Source organism: Artibeus jamaicensis, unplaced genomic scaffold, assembly GCF_021234435.1.
Source record: "Artibeus jamaicensis isolate MK-2021 breed Jamaican fruit bat unplaced genomic scaffold, CSHL_Jam_final contig_391, whole genome shotgun sequence".
NCBI lineage: Eukaryota > Metazoa > Chordata > Mammalia > Chiroptera > Phyllostomidae > Artibeus > Artibeus jamaicensis.
The window spans coordinates 32,893,404-32,908,760 of record NW_026521814.1 but is presented as its reverse complement, the minus strand read 5'-3'; the positions used below and the strand labels follow the sequence as shown (position 1 = coordinate 32,908,760).

Below are 15,357 nucleotides of genomic sequence, written 5' to 3'. Positions count from 1 at the left end.
GGCTCTGCCTCTAAATACTTCAAAGCACAGGCACTTAAGTCTCTAGGCTCATTTCCTCATCTAGCATATGATGGATCATACTCGGTCATTTCTAAAATCCCTATCAAATTCAAAAAGATAATTTTATTATATATCTCTAGTTGGAGAATTATTCATAATTACCTACATCAACAACCCAACCAATGTAACTCAATAACATTCTGGTTTTTACTGAATGTGGAAGTAATATAGTCATTACAGAAAATTTTTAGCATTACAAAAGGCTAACTATAGTTGAGTCTGTTGGAAAAATAGGGCCGCTAGACTTGATCAGTGCAGGGGCTCAGACAACAGTGTAGTGACTGGGGACGGGAGAGGAGTGAGTGCAGGTGGAAGAGGGCACGGGGGATAAATGGTAATGGGAAAAGTACAAAAAAAATAAACTATTAAAAAAGAAAAAATGAATAAGTATTATCATATAACTGTAGAACTTAGATTATCCTCCTTCTCCAGTGGATATTATTGTTAATTTGTGAGGACTGCAGTCATCTGTTTCTTTTATGACTTATCCAAACTATTTTTGAAAAGACTGTATTTCTTGTTATTTCCGATCAGTCACTCAGGTCTTCATTCCATTGTTTTGGTAGCCAAGTAATGACCTAATGGATTTCTTAACATTCCAAAATTTAGCTGTCCTTTTAAAATTAAACACTCCCCTGGTACTATAAATTTTGTATTAGATTTTGGCATTTGAAATAATTGATCTGTCAGTCTCTGACAATTTCTACTTGTTTCAGTAGATGGACCAATTCTTTGAGCAGCCTACTCCACCATCTTCTATTACTTGTCCCCTCTTGATATATGTTTTCTTTGATATTAACTTTATTTTATCTTTTACATTATTAGTTTATTCCCCCTGAGGCTTAGAGAGAATAAGAAGAGGTCAATGATATACAAAGTAATAGCATACACAGTTTTTGTTTGTTTGTTTCGGTGCTTGAAATGTCCTCAACAACCTACTAGTACAAAGTTTCAGCCATGCAAATTACCTCACCACCTTCAGCTGCACTGGTTAAATTGCAAATGAATTCTTATCCTTATATAAGATAAAGCCAAATGGTAACATTGGATCTCACTTTTTTATTATTTATAGCCATAAATAATGCTAAGTTTAAAATTCATGTTGATATTTAACTATTTTTTCTATTAACATTTTCTGGTGTTTTATTTCAGGGTTCCTTTAGCACATTGAATGAATATATAAGGGACTCTGATCATGTAGGTATGTTATTATTTACATATAGTTGTAATTTTGAAATATCCAGTGAAATTGAAAACATGAACTGATATAAAACAATGATTATCAAGACTTCCAAAATATAAATCACACTATTTTGTGATAGCTGGCATGAAAAATCTTTGGAATTACAATATTAGTGGGAAATCAAACAAAGCAAAATACTGGTGGCATTAAAATCCTAGATAGTTTATTTTTTATGTATTATAATATTACTTAACCATTTATTATGTTTATCTGTGTTTACAAACAATTTGGCTATGCTGGAGATCTACCTAGTTAAGAGTTTTTTCTAAATCAAGGAACTGTTCTGTGATATCATTATGAAGATATTCAACATATCAGTAAACTCAAAGGTGATAATCAAAATATTTAACAACTAGTAGCATGAGCATGGAATAACCAAATCAGACAGTGCTTCTGAGTCAGAGTTCTGGAGGTTTCCTGCTGTGCCATGTGGGGTTGAAGGAAATTGAAGAATCCTAAGAGAAGGTAGCCAGGGCAATGAATGTAAGATGAGATGTGAGTATTTTTAAGCAGCAACTTTTTCCAAATTAGTACAGAAGTGTTTTAATATTTAATAGTTGGAACAGCCATAACTGTGTCTTGACTGAATGTCTGTCTAGAGGAGACTGCAGTAATATGATGAAAATAAGAAGGTAACCAGAACACTTGACAGGGAAGATGAGCAAGCAAACGTATTTCTGTGTGACATGCAAGCATCCGTGGGTTGTAGAGAGTGTCTTCTGATTATTGATGTATGGGGAAAAGTATCAACGAAAGTATAATCAAGAAATATATTTTTATTTTATAATTTTTAAATTACAGTTGACATTCACTACTATTTTATATTAGTTGCAGGTGTACAGCATGGTGGTTAGACAATTACATAATTTACAAAGTTATACCCCTGATAATTCAAGTACCCACCTGGCACCATACATCATTATTAAAGTATTATTGAATATATTCCCTATGACAATTTACATCCACATGACAATTTTGTAACTACTGATTTGTAGAGAAGTATATTTTTAGAACAAAGTACCAAAAGAGAAATCTAGTGTATCTTAAATAGTTCAACTATCTTAAATAGTTGAATAGTTGAAAACAAAAATGATTAGAAATTAACCATGTTTTTTATATTTATACATATATACACATATGTATATGTACTTATACATCTGTTCTATACAATGATAACAGTTCTAAAAACATTTTAGGGTTTAGGAAGTCATTTCGGAACATATGATATCAGTTTCAGAACTATTACTTTAAATGTCAGGAAAAATTGAAAGTATAACTAAGTTACTATTTATTCTTTTTTAAAATATATTTTATTGATTATGCCATTAGTTATTCTATTCCCCCTTCATTCCCCTCCACCCTGCACACCCCTCCCTCACCATTCCCCCCTTTAGTTTATGACCCTCAAATTCTACTTATTTTCTGTACCTTCTCCTCCCTTCTCCTTCTCCCACTCCCCTGTTGCTAACCCTCCATGTGATCTTCATTTCTATGGTTCTGCTTCTGATCCAGCTGTCCTCTGAGTTTGCTTTTGTTTTAGGTGTGGTTGTTACTAACTGTGAGTTTGCTGTCCTTTCACTGTTCATCTTTTTTATCTTCTTTTTCTTAGATAAATCCCTTTAACATTTCATGTAATAAGGGCTTGAACTCCTTGAACTTGATCTTATCTGAGAAGCACTTTATCTGGCCTTCCATTCTAAATGAAAGCTTTGCTGGATAGAGCAATCTTGGTTGTAGGTCTTTGGATTTCATAACTTGGAATACCTCTTTCCAGCCCCTTCTTGCCTGGAAGGTCTCTTTTGAGAAATCCTCTGACAGTCTGATGGGAACTCCTTTGTAGGTGACTGTCCCCTTATCTTTTGCTGCTTCTAGGATTCTCTCCTTCATTTTAATATTGGCTAATGTAATTATGATGTGCCTTGGTGTGTTCCTTCCTGGGTCCAACTTCTGTGGGATTCTCTGAGCTTCTTGGATTTCCTGGAAGTCTATTTCCTTTGCCAGATTGGGAAAGTTCTCCTTTATTATTTGTTCAAATAAGTTTTCCACTGGTGGCTGTTCCTTTCCCCCTTCTGGTACCCCTATAATTTGGATGTTGGAGTGTTTAAAAATGTCCTGGAGGTTCCTAAGACTCTCCTCATTTTTTTGAATTCTTGTTTCTTCATATTTTCCTGTTTGGCCATTATTTTCTTCCTTTTGGTTCACTCCCTTGATTTGAGTCCCAGTTTTCTCTTCATCACTATTGATTTCCTGTGCATTTCCCTTCATTTCAATTAGTTTAGCCTTCATTTGTTCCTCTAATTTGTGACTAAAATCAACCAGTTCTGTGAGTATCCTGATCACCAGTGTTTTGAACTGGGCATCTGATAGGTTCGCAATTTCTTGGTCACTTAGAGTTACCGGCTCCGGAGGTTTGAGTTCTTCTTGAGCCATGTTTCTGTCTGTTCAAGCCTGTTACGTATGAGGAGCAGAGCCTTAAGTATTCACCAGGGCGGGGCCACCCAGGTCGCTGGTTTGTGACACCGTAGGTGGGGGCGGGGTCAGAGAGGGAGCCATAGCAGTCCTCTCTGCTGCTTCCTGCCACTGGGGCCTGCTCGGTCTGTCTCACTGCTCTCTCCTTCACTGGTTTATCTGTGCTCGAATGTGTGACCTCGGTCAGCCTGCCGCCTTGAGCCTTCACTGGGTCCACCCGTTGCTACCCCACACCTGGGGTCCACCCTCAGCTGCCTGCGCACCTGGATAGGTCAAGTGGATGTTTCCTGCCCGACCCTGCTCCACTGCTGGCTCCGCCACTCTTACCGGTCTGGCTGAAGGGTTAGTTGTTCTTGGACTTCTGTATAGTTCAATTTTCTGTGGTTTGGCTACATTTTTTGTTGCTAAAACTTTGTTGTTTTTAAACTTGGTTGTGCGAGAAGGTATAGTGTTTCCACCTATGCTTCCATCTTGGCGGAAGTCCCTATTTATTCTATTGTAGAAGAAAAAGTGACCATTGTGAGTAACATTCAATAGTAATATGGCATTTTGGGAGATTGGGATACTTGGGGAACTACAGTATGATTTCTATAAAACTTTTTTTCTGATATCCTCTGGATTTTTCTAACCCCAGAAGAACTTTGGGAGCAAATCTAACAGAACAGCAAGCAAACTTCTTATTCTGTTATTTCCAACTGAACTATTAATGAAGATATAAACTGGATCTTGCCCCTGCTTAGCCACCAACTATCTCTGTGACCTTAGGCTATCATTCGCCTTACAAAAGCCTTAAATTTCCCATTTTAAAAATGAAAGAATGGAACTAGATACTAAAAAATAAGTATTTGAGCACTTCCTGTGGTTGCCTTATATTGCATTATTTAATCACCATAACTTTGTAAACACTTTACATATATTAATTTATTTAATCTTCTTACAACCCTGTGAGATCAACACTAATATGCCAGCTTTACAGATGAGGCAGTTGAAGTATGGAAAGGCTGAGTAATTTAAAAATTCTGTAGAAAGCAGGGAAAACAAGCCAGTAGCCCAGTCTGCACTGCTGAGTGAAGAGCCTGTCTGTGTAAGCAGTGTCAAATCAAATGCAGACTTGGAAAGAACAACTATGGTGTGTCTTTAAAAAAAAAAAGCAAAAGCCTGTGGTGGAAAACAGGGCTTATTTTCTTACTGTTCACTCCTATCTTGCTCTTAGGCAGGCCATTAACTTCACTGGATTTTTCTCATTTTTTAAATCAGAGAGCTGGTTTTAAGACTGTGGGATCTCCTATTTATTTCAAAGTCCACCTTCCTGACCATAAACTATTTAAGATTTCTAATATACATTTTAAATGCTTTTTGTGGTGCTTTATATTGTACTTTTCAGTTTACTCATGCAAACCAGTCTTATATCATCAACCCAATACTTGTTATATTTTATATATTGTATGTACATACATTATTTTATATAATGTATGTAGATACATTATATAAAATAAAATGCAGACACATTAAAGACTTTTACTTAGTAGGGCTCATATAGCACTCCTGTTGAATTCATTGAATTACCTTACCTATAAACAGATTAAAGGCTTGCACCTAGCTCAGTTACTTTGGAGCTAGTTTCATAGATACTCTCTGACTCCTGATGTTTAGGCACATGCATTTTCCTAGAACCACAATTCATTGAAGACTATGGTCATTCCACTCCATACTTTACAAATGCTTTTCGTTTATTACATAAGAATTCTCTCTAGGGTCATGAATTCAGTTCTTAAGGAAACGGCAGTGTCGTTCACGACAGCTCTCTAGAACGTAGATTACTGTGCACACAGTTTTACAGAGTGGGTTAGTGTAACAGATTGTGGGTTAGTATAACAGAATGCGTTAGTATAACAGATGTATGATAGATTACCCAAGGGACTGCTAAAGGATAGGCTAAAATAAGGTTCCAGGAAAGATGAGTAAAAGCAGTCTTTTAAACATTAGTCAAGCACAGCTTTGAGTAACATGCCTCATTTTTTTAATTTTATTTTTTAAATATATTTTATTGATTATGCTATTACAGTTGTCCCATTTATTTCTCCCATTTATCCCCCTCTGCCCTATACCACCCTGAACCAGCATTCCCCCACCTTGCTTCATGTCCGTGGGTCATACATATAAGTTCTTTGGCTTCTCCATTTCCCATGCTATTCTTTTTTAATATATTTTATTGATTATGCTATTACAGTGGTCCCATTTTTTTCTCCCCTGTATTCCTCTATGCCTTGCACATTCACCCCCCTCCACCAGCATTCCCCCATCTTAATTCAGGTCTATGGCTTATACATACAAGTTCTTTGGCTTCTCCATTTCCTATACTATTCTTAACCTGCCCCGTCTGTTTTCTACCTGCCATTTATGCTTCTTATTCCCTTTACCTTTTCCCTCACTCTCCCCCTCCCCACTGATAACCCTCCATGTGATCTCCATCTCTGTGATTCTTTTCCTGTTCTAGTTGTTTGCTTAGTTTGTTTATGGTTTTGTTTTAGGTTCAGTTGGCAGTTATGAGTTTGTTGTCATTTTACTGTTCATAGTTTTGATCATCTTTTTCTTAGATAAGTCCCTTAACATTTCATATAATAAGGGCTTGGTGACGATGAACTCCTTTAACTTGACTTTATCTGGGAAGCACTTTATCTGCCCTTCCATTCTAAATGAAAGCTTTGCTGGATAGAGCAATCTTGGATGTAGGTCCTTGCCTTCCATGACTTAAAATACTTCTTTCCAGCCCCTTCTTGACTGTAAGGTTTCTTTTGAGAAATTAGCTGATAGTCTGATGGGAACTCCTTTTCTCTTGCTGCTTTTAAGATTCTCTTATCTTTAATCTTGGGTAGTGTAATTATGATGTGCCTTGGTGTGTGCTTCCTTGGGTTCAATTTCCTAGGGACTTTCTGAGCTTTTTGGACTTCCTGGAAGTGTATTGCCTTTGCCAAATGAAGGAAGTTTTCCTTCATTTTTTTCAATTTTTTGCTCTTCCTCTTCTTCTGGAACCCCTGTGATTCAGATGTTGGAATGTTTAAAGTTGTCCCAGAGGTTTCTAATCCTCTCCTCATTTTTTCAATTCTTGTTTCTTCATTCTGTTCTGGTCAAATGTTTATTTCTTCCTTCTGCTTCAAAGTGTTGATTTGAGTCCTGGTTTCCTTCCCTTCACTGTTGGTTCCCTGTATTTTTTCTTTATTTCATTTTTCATAGCCTTCACTTTTTTCTCTCTTTCGTGGCCATACTCAACCAATTCTGTGATCATTCTAATTACCAGTGTCTTGAACTCTTCATCTTATAGGTTGACTATCTCTTCCTTGCTTAGTTCTATTTTTGGAGTTTTGATCTGTTCTTTCATTTGGGCCATGTATCTTTGACTCAGTGCCTGTTATGTAGTAAGGGGTGGAGCCTTAGGTATTTGCTAGGGTGGGGTAACTCAGGTCACTGCGTTGTACTGCTACATGTGGGAGAGGGGCCTGAGAGGGAACAATGCCACTTGCTGAGCTCTCAGCCCACCTTCAGTTACTTCCCCCGCTACCCACAAGCAAATTGGACCCTTCTGGTGCTGGTTCCCAGGTGGGTGGGTTTGTGTATATTCTAGGACTCTGTGGGTCTCTCCAACAAACTCTCCTGTGAGGCTGGGTGTTTCTCCTGTTGCTGCAACCCCCACAGGTTTTTACAGTTAGAGTTTTGAGGCTTTATTTTCTCACGCTGGAACCTGGCTTTGCATATTCTGTCTCACTCCCCAATTGCTCCTCCTGGTTTTTCTGCATACAAATGTGGGACCACCCTGTCTGCTGGCTGCCACCTCTCCCACCCTAGTCCTCTAGCCACTGCCTTGCTGTGCATCCTTTCCACCTGGCTGCCCATCTCTGTCCCTGCTACCGGTCTGGATGAATGTTTCTTCTTTAACTCCCTGGTTGCCATACTTCCATACAGTATGATTTTCTGGCAGTTCTGGTTATTTTTTTGTTTTTAAATTTGGTGTTGTCCTTCTTTTGGTTGTGTGAGGAAGCAAAGTGCCTCTACCTACATCTCCATCTTGGCCAGAAGCCCACGTGCTTAATTTTTAAGAGCCATAAAAACATTCAGAACCACATAGGGTGCAATGATGAGTTGTTTGGTTGTTTAGTTTTTACTTTATTTTTTGAACTGGCAGTAAGAGCCAGAAAAGTAGAAGTACTCAATATAGACATTGACTATAATGTGACTAAAAGACAATCTTTCATGTACATGAAGGCACAGAGCATGATGACATGTATTCTAATCACCTGTATGCACTTTGACAATACTGTTGAGAATAGTAATTGGAGTTATTAGTGACAGACCAAAGGGTCCAATGTGTCAGGGATTAGAGTAAAGGGAGTAGTGACGATGGTAACAGTAACAACAAAATGGGCATTTGTGTTGTGCTTATTATGAATCACACAACAACCCGTGAAGGAGAATCTTCATTACTTGACTTATAAGGAAAGTGAGAGAGTCAAGATAACTTGTCCCAAGTTAGGTGGTTTGTTAGTTGCAGAGACTGTCTGAGAACAGGTTGTCTGTGTGGCTCCAGAGCATGTGCTCTTAGTAGCTGTGCTACACAATCACTGGTTAGAGACTTTATATAGAACATGTTTATCAAATGCCATAAGGCCCAACTTATTTATATAGTTATTAATTTTTTCCAGATAATACCTATGGATGGCTAAATACAAATAAAAAAGGAAAATCAGTAAGTAGACAGTATAAAGCCATTATTGTTTTTGAATTAATATTTTATTTTACATCTATTTTATCATTTATTATAAATGTGCAGACTATTATAAAACGATGTAAATATAACATTAACTTTAGCAGACCACACTATTGAATTCATTGCTTCTCCTTCCCCCAAAATAGCTATTGCTTAATAGGCAACTCATGATATTACCAGGAAAGCCTAGACTCTTTCTGCTATCTGTTGTGATATGAACCATTTTAAAGAGCCATTTTCCTCATCCCAATTGCCCATTAATACTTGAAATTAATTATATTGGATTCCTTTCTTTGAAAATTTCTGATTGTTCAAGATTCAACTTCTATATGCCAGGCTACCAGCAGTATTTCAGACATGGAACAGGGCTTGTGAGGCTTGTTAAGAGGCTTGTGAGGCTTGTGATGAGGACCAGGCAGGAAAGAAATACTGAGATGAAGGTGAGAAGGAGAGAAACAAAAGCTTGTTCTACTTCATATTTTGTACTCGGTAGATAAGAACCATGCTCACACAAGGGAGAAGATTCTAAGCCCTAAAAGAAACATTGGCGCTTTTCCTTGCAGTTTTTAATGACTTAACTGCACTAACAGTTAAAGATGATCTGGCTCGAGATTGCACTTGACTCCATATTAATGATAGCACCTCAGGTGATTTGGCACCAGAATAGCATCACACCCTTTATAACTGATTATGTGACTACAGCCTTTACAAATTTTGGGCAAGATATTTATCTCACTTATCTTTCTATCTACTGGCACCTGGCATGATGGTATAAAGTGATAGATGGTATAAAGATGATAGATATATTTTGTCTATTTGCCATGTATGCTTTGGCTTACTGCATTACCACTAATAGTTTCTGTGAACCAACTGCCCTGTGACTTTCCCTGAGAGGTGTTGGAAGTGATGAGCAAATGCTCACAAGTATGCTCTGTTTCCTACTCCCAGATCCACGACATTCCTCACTCCCTCTAAGATAACTTGCAGCCAAGGCCTAAGGCCACCTGTGGGTGTGGGGAACTGCACTCCATGACCCTACAGGGACCCAGGTTGTGGAGGGCCCAGGTAGGGAGGAGGGTATTCAACTCAGCTAAAACCCTGCACATGATGGGTATAAAACACAAACACATACACAACATTTATGTAATTGGTGTATGAAAGTTTACCACTTTAAGATACATGCAGAAGAAGAAGAGATAAATGAGAGATAAAGAAAAAAAAGAGGTACTTATGGCATTAGGGAGAAGCACAGTGGCTAATGAAAGAGAAAGGACAGCCTTCATGTATACCAATAGGAAGGAAGGTGAGATCGTCTCATTCCTAACGACATCCCAATTAGATAAAAGTGCTAAGGAAACCTATGAATCCTCAGAAGCTTTCTATTAAAATATAAAGATACTTCAGTTCCGCCAAGGTAGAATAGCCCTGTTCCTCCCAGGTGTATGGGAGGGTGCTCCCACCAAGCCACCTGTCCAGGACCAACATAGATTCTCTTTAAATGACAGGATTTCCTGTATGAAGTCAATATCATATGAAACTTTCACTCCAAGGACAAATAAGCATAATTTTTGCATTTCTATTTCTTTTCATGAGAAAATTAGCAAAGCCATTCCCCAGTTGTGGCTTGAGAGGTCTACATTATAGTACATTTAATACCAATTGTAAAAATAGCGAATGAGACTACATCAAAAGTTTTGCAACTGAAAAGGAACAATAAATAGCATGAAAAGGCAACCTATGTAATGGGGGGAAATATTTGCAAGTCATTCACCCAGTAAAGATTTAATATCCAGAATGTGTAAGGAACTTCTATAACTCAACAACATAAAAACAAGTAACACAATTACAAAATGGGCTGAGGACTTGAATTGATAATTCTCCAAAGAAGATACACAAATAGGCAACAAGTGTATGAAAATATGATCACCATCACTAATTATCAGAGAAATTCAAATCAAAACCACAATGAGATATCACCTCATTAGCTTTTCCCCAAAAAAGAAAATTATTGCAAGAATGTGAAGACACTGGAACTCTTGTGCACTGCTGGTGGGGATGTAAATTTATGCAGCTGCTATGAAAACAGTATGGAGGTTCTAGGTTTACGAGATACTGGGTAAAGGTACATAAGACATTATCTTAAGGTCCAGAGGAGTTAGCTTTTCATATACAGATTCAACTTTGTATTTGTCACAGGTCTATTCAGTGTTTGTTTCCTTTTGAGTCTGTTTCAGTAGTTTGTCTCTTTTAAGGGATTTGTCCATTTCATCTAAGTTATCTAGTTTGATGGCTGTGTGTCAAATGCTAATAGTATTCTTTTATAATCCTTTCTACTTCTGTAAAATTGGTAGTACTATCTCACTTTCATTTCTAGTTTTAGTAATTTGAATCTTTCCTTCTTAGTCAATTCAGCTAAAAATTTATGTTTTTTCATCTTTTCAAACAATTTTTAGTTTCATTGATCTCTTTTGACCTTCTTTTCTTTAATGTATGTCCACTCTAATTTGTATTCATTCATTCTTTCTTTCTTTCTTTCTTTCTTTCTTTCTTTCTTTCTTTCTTTCTTTCTTTCTTTCTTTCTTTCTTTCTTTCTTTCTTCTAACTTTGTGTTTAGTTTGCTCTTTCTATTGTATTTCTGTAAAGTATAAGTTAGGTTGCTGATTTGAGATCTTCCTCTTATTTTTTTTAAGATTTTATTTATTTATTTTTAGAGAGAGGGGAAAGGAGGGAGAGAAGGAGAGAAACATCAGTGTGTGGTTGCCTCTCACGTGGCCTCCAATGGGGACCTGGCCTGCAACCCAGGCATGAACCCCGGCATGTGCCATAACTGGGAATCAAACTGCCGATCCCCTGGTTTGCAGGCTGGGACTCAATCCACTGAGCCACATCAGCCAGGGAAGAGATCTTTCTCTTATTTTAAAGTAAATATTTACAGCTATAAATCTCTCTTTAGCACCAGTTTCACTGCATTCCATCAAGTTTTGGTATATGGTGTTTTCACTTTCATTTGTGTCAAGATAATTTTCTAATTTCCCTTGAGATATAGTCCCTGACCCACTGGTTGTTTAAGAATCTTTAAATTTCTACATATTTGGTGATTTTTGGTTTTTTCTATTTTTGATTTCTAGCTTCATTCCATTATAGAAGGCTTGGTGGGTATGGAAGTTGTTGGATCATTTTAGAATTATGTTCAGTTATGAGTAACAAAAACTTACAAACAATGCCTTAAACAGTGGTTTCATGATCTCATCAGGAGCCCAGATGTCCTTTCTTTTTGGACAGCAGTCCTCATCACAGGCATATTACTGTAGATAACACAAAATGGGCTCTACCTCCAGGCAGCACGGTCTACGAGGTCTGTCCAGAAAGTGTCCAGCCACATAACATGGAAAATAGCAGTATTTTCTGAAGAAGATACAAGATACAAGAAACATTGTACAGAGGACAATGACCCCTCAGTCCCCTTCAAAGTAGGAGCCTTGGAACCTCACACAGTTCTTCCAATTGCCAATCAGCTGCCCTGTTGTATTTTCCTGAATCTCATCAACAGTCTGAAATCTCTTCCCTTTCAAGCTGATTTTAGTTTGGGGAAAAGCCAGAAGTTGCAGGGCCCCATAACTGGGCCATATGGGGACTGAGTCAACTGGGTGATTTGATGTTGCACCAAAACACTGCATGAAGTGTGATGCATGAGTGGGTGTGTTGTCGTGATGAAGCTGCCAATCACCAGTTGCCCATCGCTGCAGCCTTCTGGATCATTGAAATAGTTTCTGCAGAGGAATGTTCAAGCTTAATGCAAAATTTCATGCAAATTTATGGCTCTATTCACTCAGTCACTTTTAATGCAATGGCCACGCAGTACACGTGCTCACTCAATGGTATCTACTGCCTCCACTGACTAATGAAGTCGTTAACTGTTCATGCATGTGCATTGCAGTCCCCTCTCCTTGGTTGCCAGGTTACATTGACGTTGTGCTGTTGTTCTTGTTATGTTAACAATGACTAGACTTTTTCCAGACAGACCTTGTATTCCAGACAGGAAGAAGGAAAAGGAGGATTAATCAGGTACCTGTCACCTGAATCTGCCTTTGTTACAAGATTCTCTCTCTCAGAAGCTTCTCCCAATAACTTACCATTACATGTAGTTGGCCGGAACCTGGTCCTATGGCCATTCCTACCTTCAAAAGATGCTAGAACATGTAGCTTTTTAGCAAAGGGCATTTCTGTCCCTTAAAAAAATTTAGGTTTTTGAGATGACATGAATTTTGGGAATAGCAACTATCAGTCCTTGTCACAGGGTACAAGGGACTAGGTAGAAGAGTATTGTTTGGAGAGAGGAGGGTGGCTTGTATTATGGTGGTAGTGGAGTTGATGTTGAGATGTGATTGGATACTTGATATATTTTGAAGGCAGTAGCCACAGGACTTGCTGGATTTGATAGGGAAAGCAAGAGGAAGAGAAAAGTAAAAGGTAACACTCAGGTCTCCAGCCTAACAATTCAGTAGATAATAGCACTATTAACTGAGATGAGGAAAAATAGAAAAAGGCCAAGAGTTGTGAGTTTTTATGAAGGAAGGGAAGCAGAGTGATAGACTGTAATACTATTTTGTTTACATTACATTTGAGATGCCTGTTCCAGCTAAGTGGAAATCAATATTTTAAAAAATATCTCTGAGGATACCATTTACATTCTTTTCCAAGGGCCACCCTGCCTCCAGCCACATTCCTCAGAAATATCTCTGCTTACTCTGGAGCTAGTCCATTTGTCCTTATTGATTTTTCACTTACATGTATTGATTTTCTTCATGTATCTGGTGAACGTTGTTGACTCATATTTGTGAATAAGGAGTGAGTATGCCGACCATACAGGCACGCTCTGTGTGGCAGGCAGGCTCACCGGGAGGATGTTTGGGTTGGAAGATGGCTGGGCACCCTTCAGCGTTTCTGAGGAACCAATGTGTTCTCTCCCAAATGGAACTTCCTTTCCTTTCTTTTTATCCCCCTTCAGTTATCTGATGTGGAAATGTGAGTGACAGCAAGTTCTACTCTGCTTCTCTGTAGAGACGCAAAACTCACAGGATCTCCACCTGGGCAGAGGCACGTATTCCTCAGAGAGCAGTGTTTTTAGGTTTGGTCGGTGACTGGGGGAGCTGCTGCTGCTGCATGTGTGTGTTCCATGTGCACTGAGAAAGGGCGTGGTGCTGGAGAAGGGGCCAAGCGATCCAGCTGTTCCAAACTCAGCTCTTGAATTAATAACTGTGACAATTGCACAATTATCTGACTTGCTTTGTATTTTTGGACCTTGATTTATTGCTTCTCAGGCCCACCTGATTTCTGCTGTTTAAGGCTCTGATGTTCTTTCTTTTTCTTTATTGTCGTTCAAGTACAGTTGTCCCAATTCCCCCCCCCATTGCTGTCCCCTGCCCCATCCAACCCCCTGCTCCCAAAGACAATCCCCACCCCACTGTCCTTGTACATGTTCCTTTACTTGACCCTTCTTTCCCCCTTATCCCTCTCCCATACCCCTCTGGTCACTGTCAGTTTGTTCTTTATTTTTACATCTCTGGTTCTTTCTTGCTTATTTGTTTATTTTCTTGATTAGGTTCTGCTTATCATTGAGATCCTGTGGTATTAGTCTTTCACCACCTGGCTTATTTCACTCAGCATATTTTCCAGTTCCATCCATGCTGCCATGAAGGGTAGTAGTTCCTTCTTTCTTTCTCCTATCCAAGTACTAACCAGGCCCGACTCTGCTTAGCTTCTGAAATAAGACAAGATCAGGCGCGTTCAGGGTGGTATGACCATAGACTCCTCCTTTCTTTCTGCTGTGTAGTACTCCATTGTGTAAATATACCACAGTTTTTTGATCCATTCATTTACTGATGGACACTTAGGCTGTTCCCAGCACTTGGCTATTGTAAATAATGTTGCTATAAACATAAGGATGCATAGGTTCTTTTGAATTGGTGTTTCAGGATTCTTAGGCAGTGGAATTGCTAGATCAAAAGGCAATTACATTTTTAGTGTTTTGAGGAAATTTCATACTGTTTTCTGCAGTGGCTGCACTGGTCTGAATTCCCACCAACAATGCTCTAGGATTCCCTTTTCTCCACAACCTCGCCAGTATTTGTTGTTTGTTGATTTGTTTATGATGGCCATTCTGACCTGTGTGAAGTGGTATCTCACTATGGTTTTAATGTCTAGTGATGCTGAGCATCCTTTCACATGTCTCTGGGCCCTCTGTATGCCCTCCTGGAGAAGTGTCTGTTCAGGTCCTTTGCCCATTTTTTAATTGGGTTGTTTGTTTTCTTGTAGTGGAGCCATGTGAGTTCTTTATATGTTTTGGAGATCAAGCCCTTGTTTGAGGTATCATTTGCAAATATATTTTCCTATATGGTTGGTTCCCTTTTCATTTTGCTGATATTTTCTTTAGCCGTACAGAAGGTTTTTTATTTTGATGAAGTCCCATTTGTTCATTCTTTCCTTTATGTCCCTTGCTCTAGGGGACATTAATAAGCCAGGCAGTGAAAGACAAATACTATATGATCTCACCTATAAGTGAAACCTAATCAACAAAACAAACAAACAAGCAAGCAAAATTCAATCAAAGACATTGAAATAAAGAACAAACTGACAGTAACCAGAGGGAAGAAGGGAGAGAGATACTGGGGAAAAACAGGGGAAGGGACATCAAGGAACATGTATAAAAGACACATGGACAAAGCCAAAGGGGGTGGGTTTGAGGGTGGGAATGAGTGGGGTAGGGGGGCGTGGTGACAATGGATACAACTGTACTTGAACAACAATAAAATATATGTATTAT

The 15,357-nt window shown here is 38.5% G+C and overlaps 1 protein-coding gene across 1 annotated transcript in view; it reads left to right on the top strand.

Annotated features, from left to right (window-relative positions):
* C2CD6 (C2 calcium dependent domain containing 6) overlaps positions 1 to 15,357 on the top strand; it is a 78,948-nt gene that overhangs the window by 49,421 nt on the left and 14,170 nt on the right. The gene's annotated exons all lie outside the window — the stretch shown is intronic.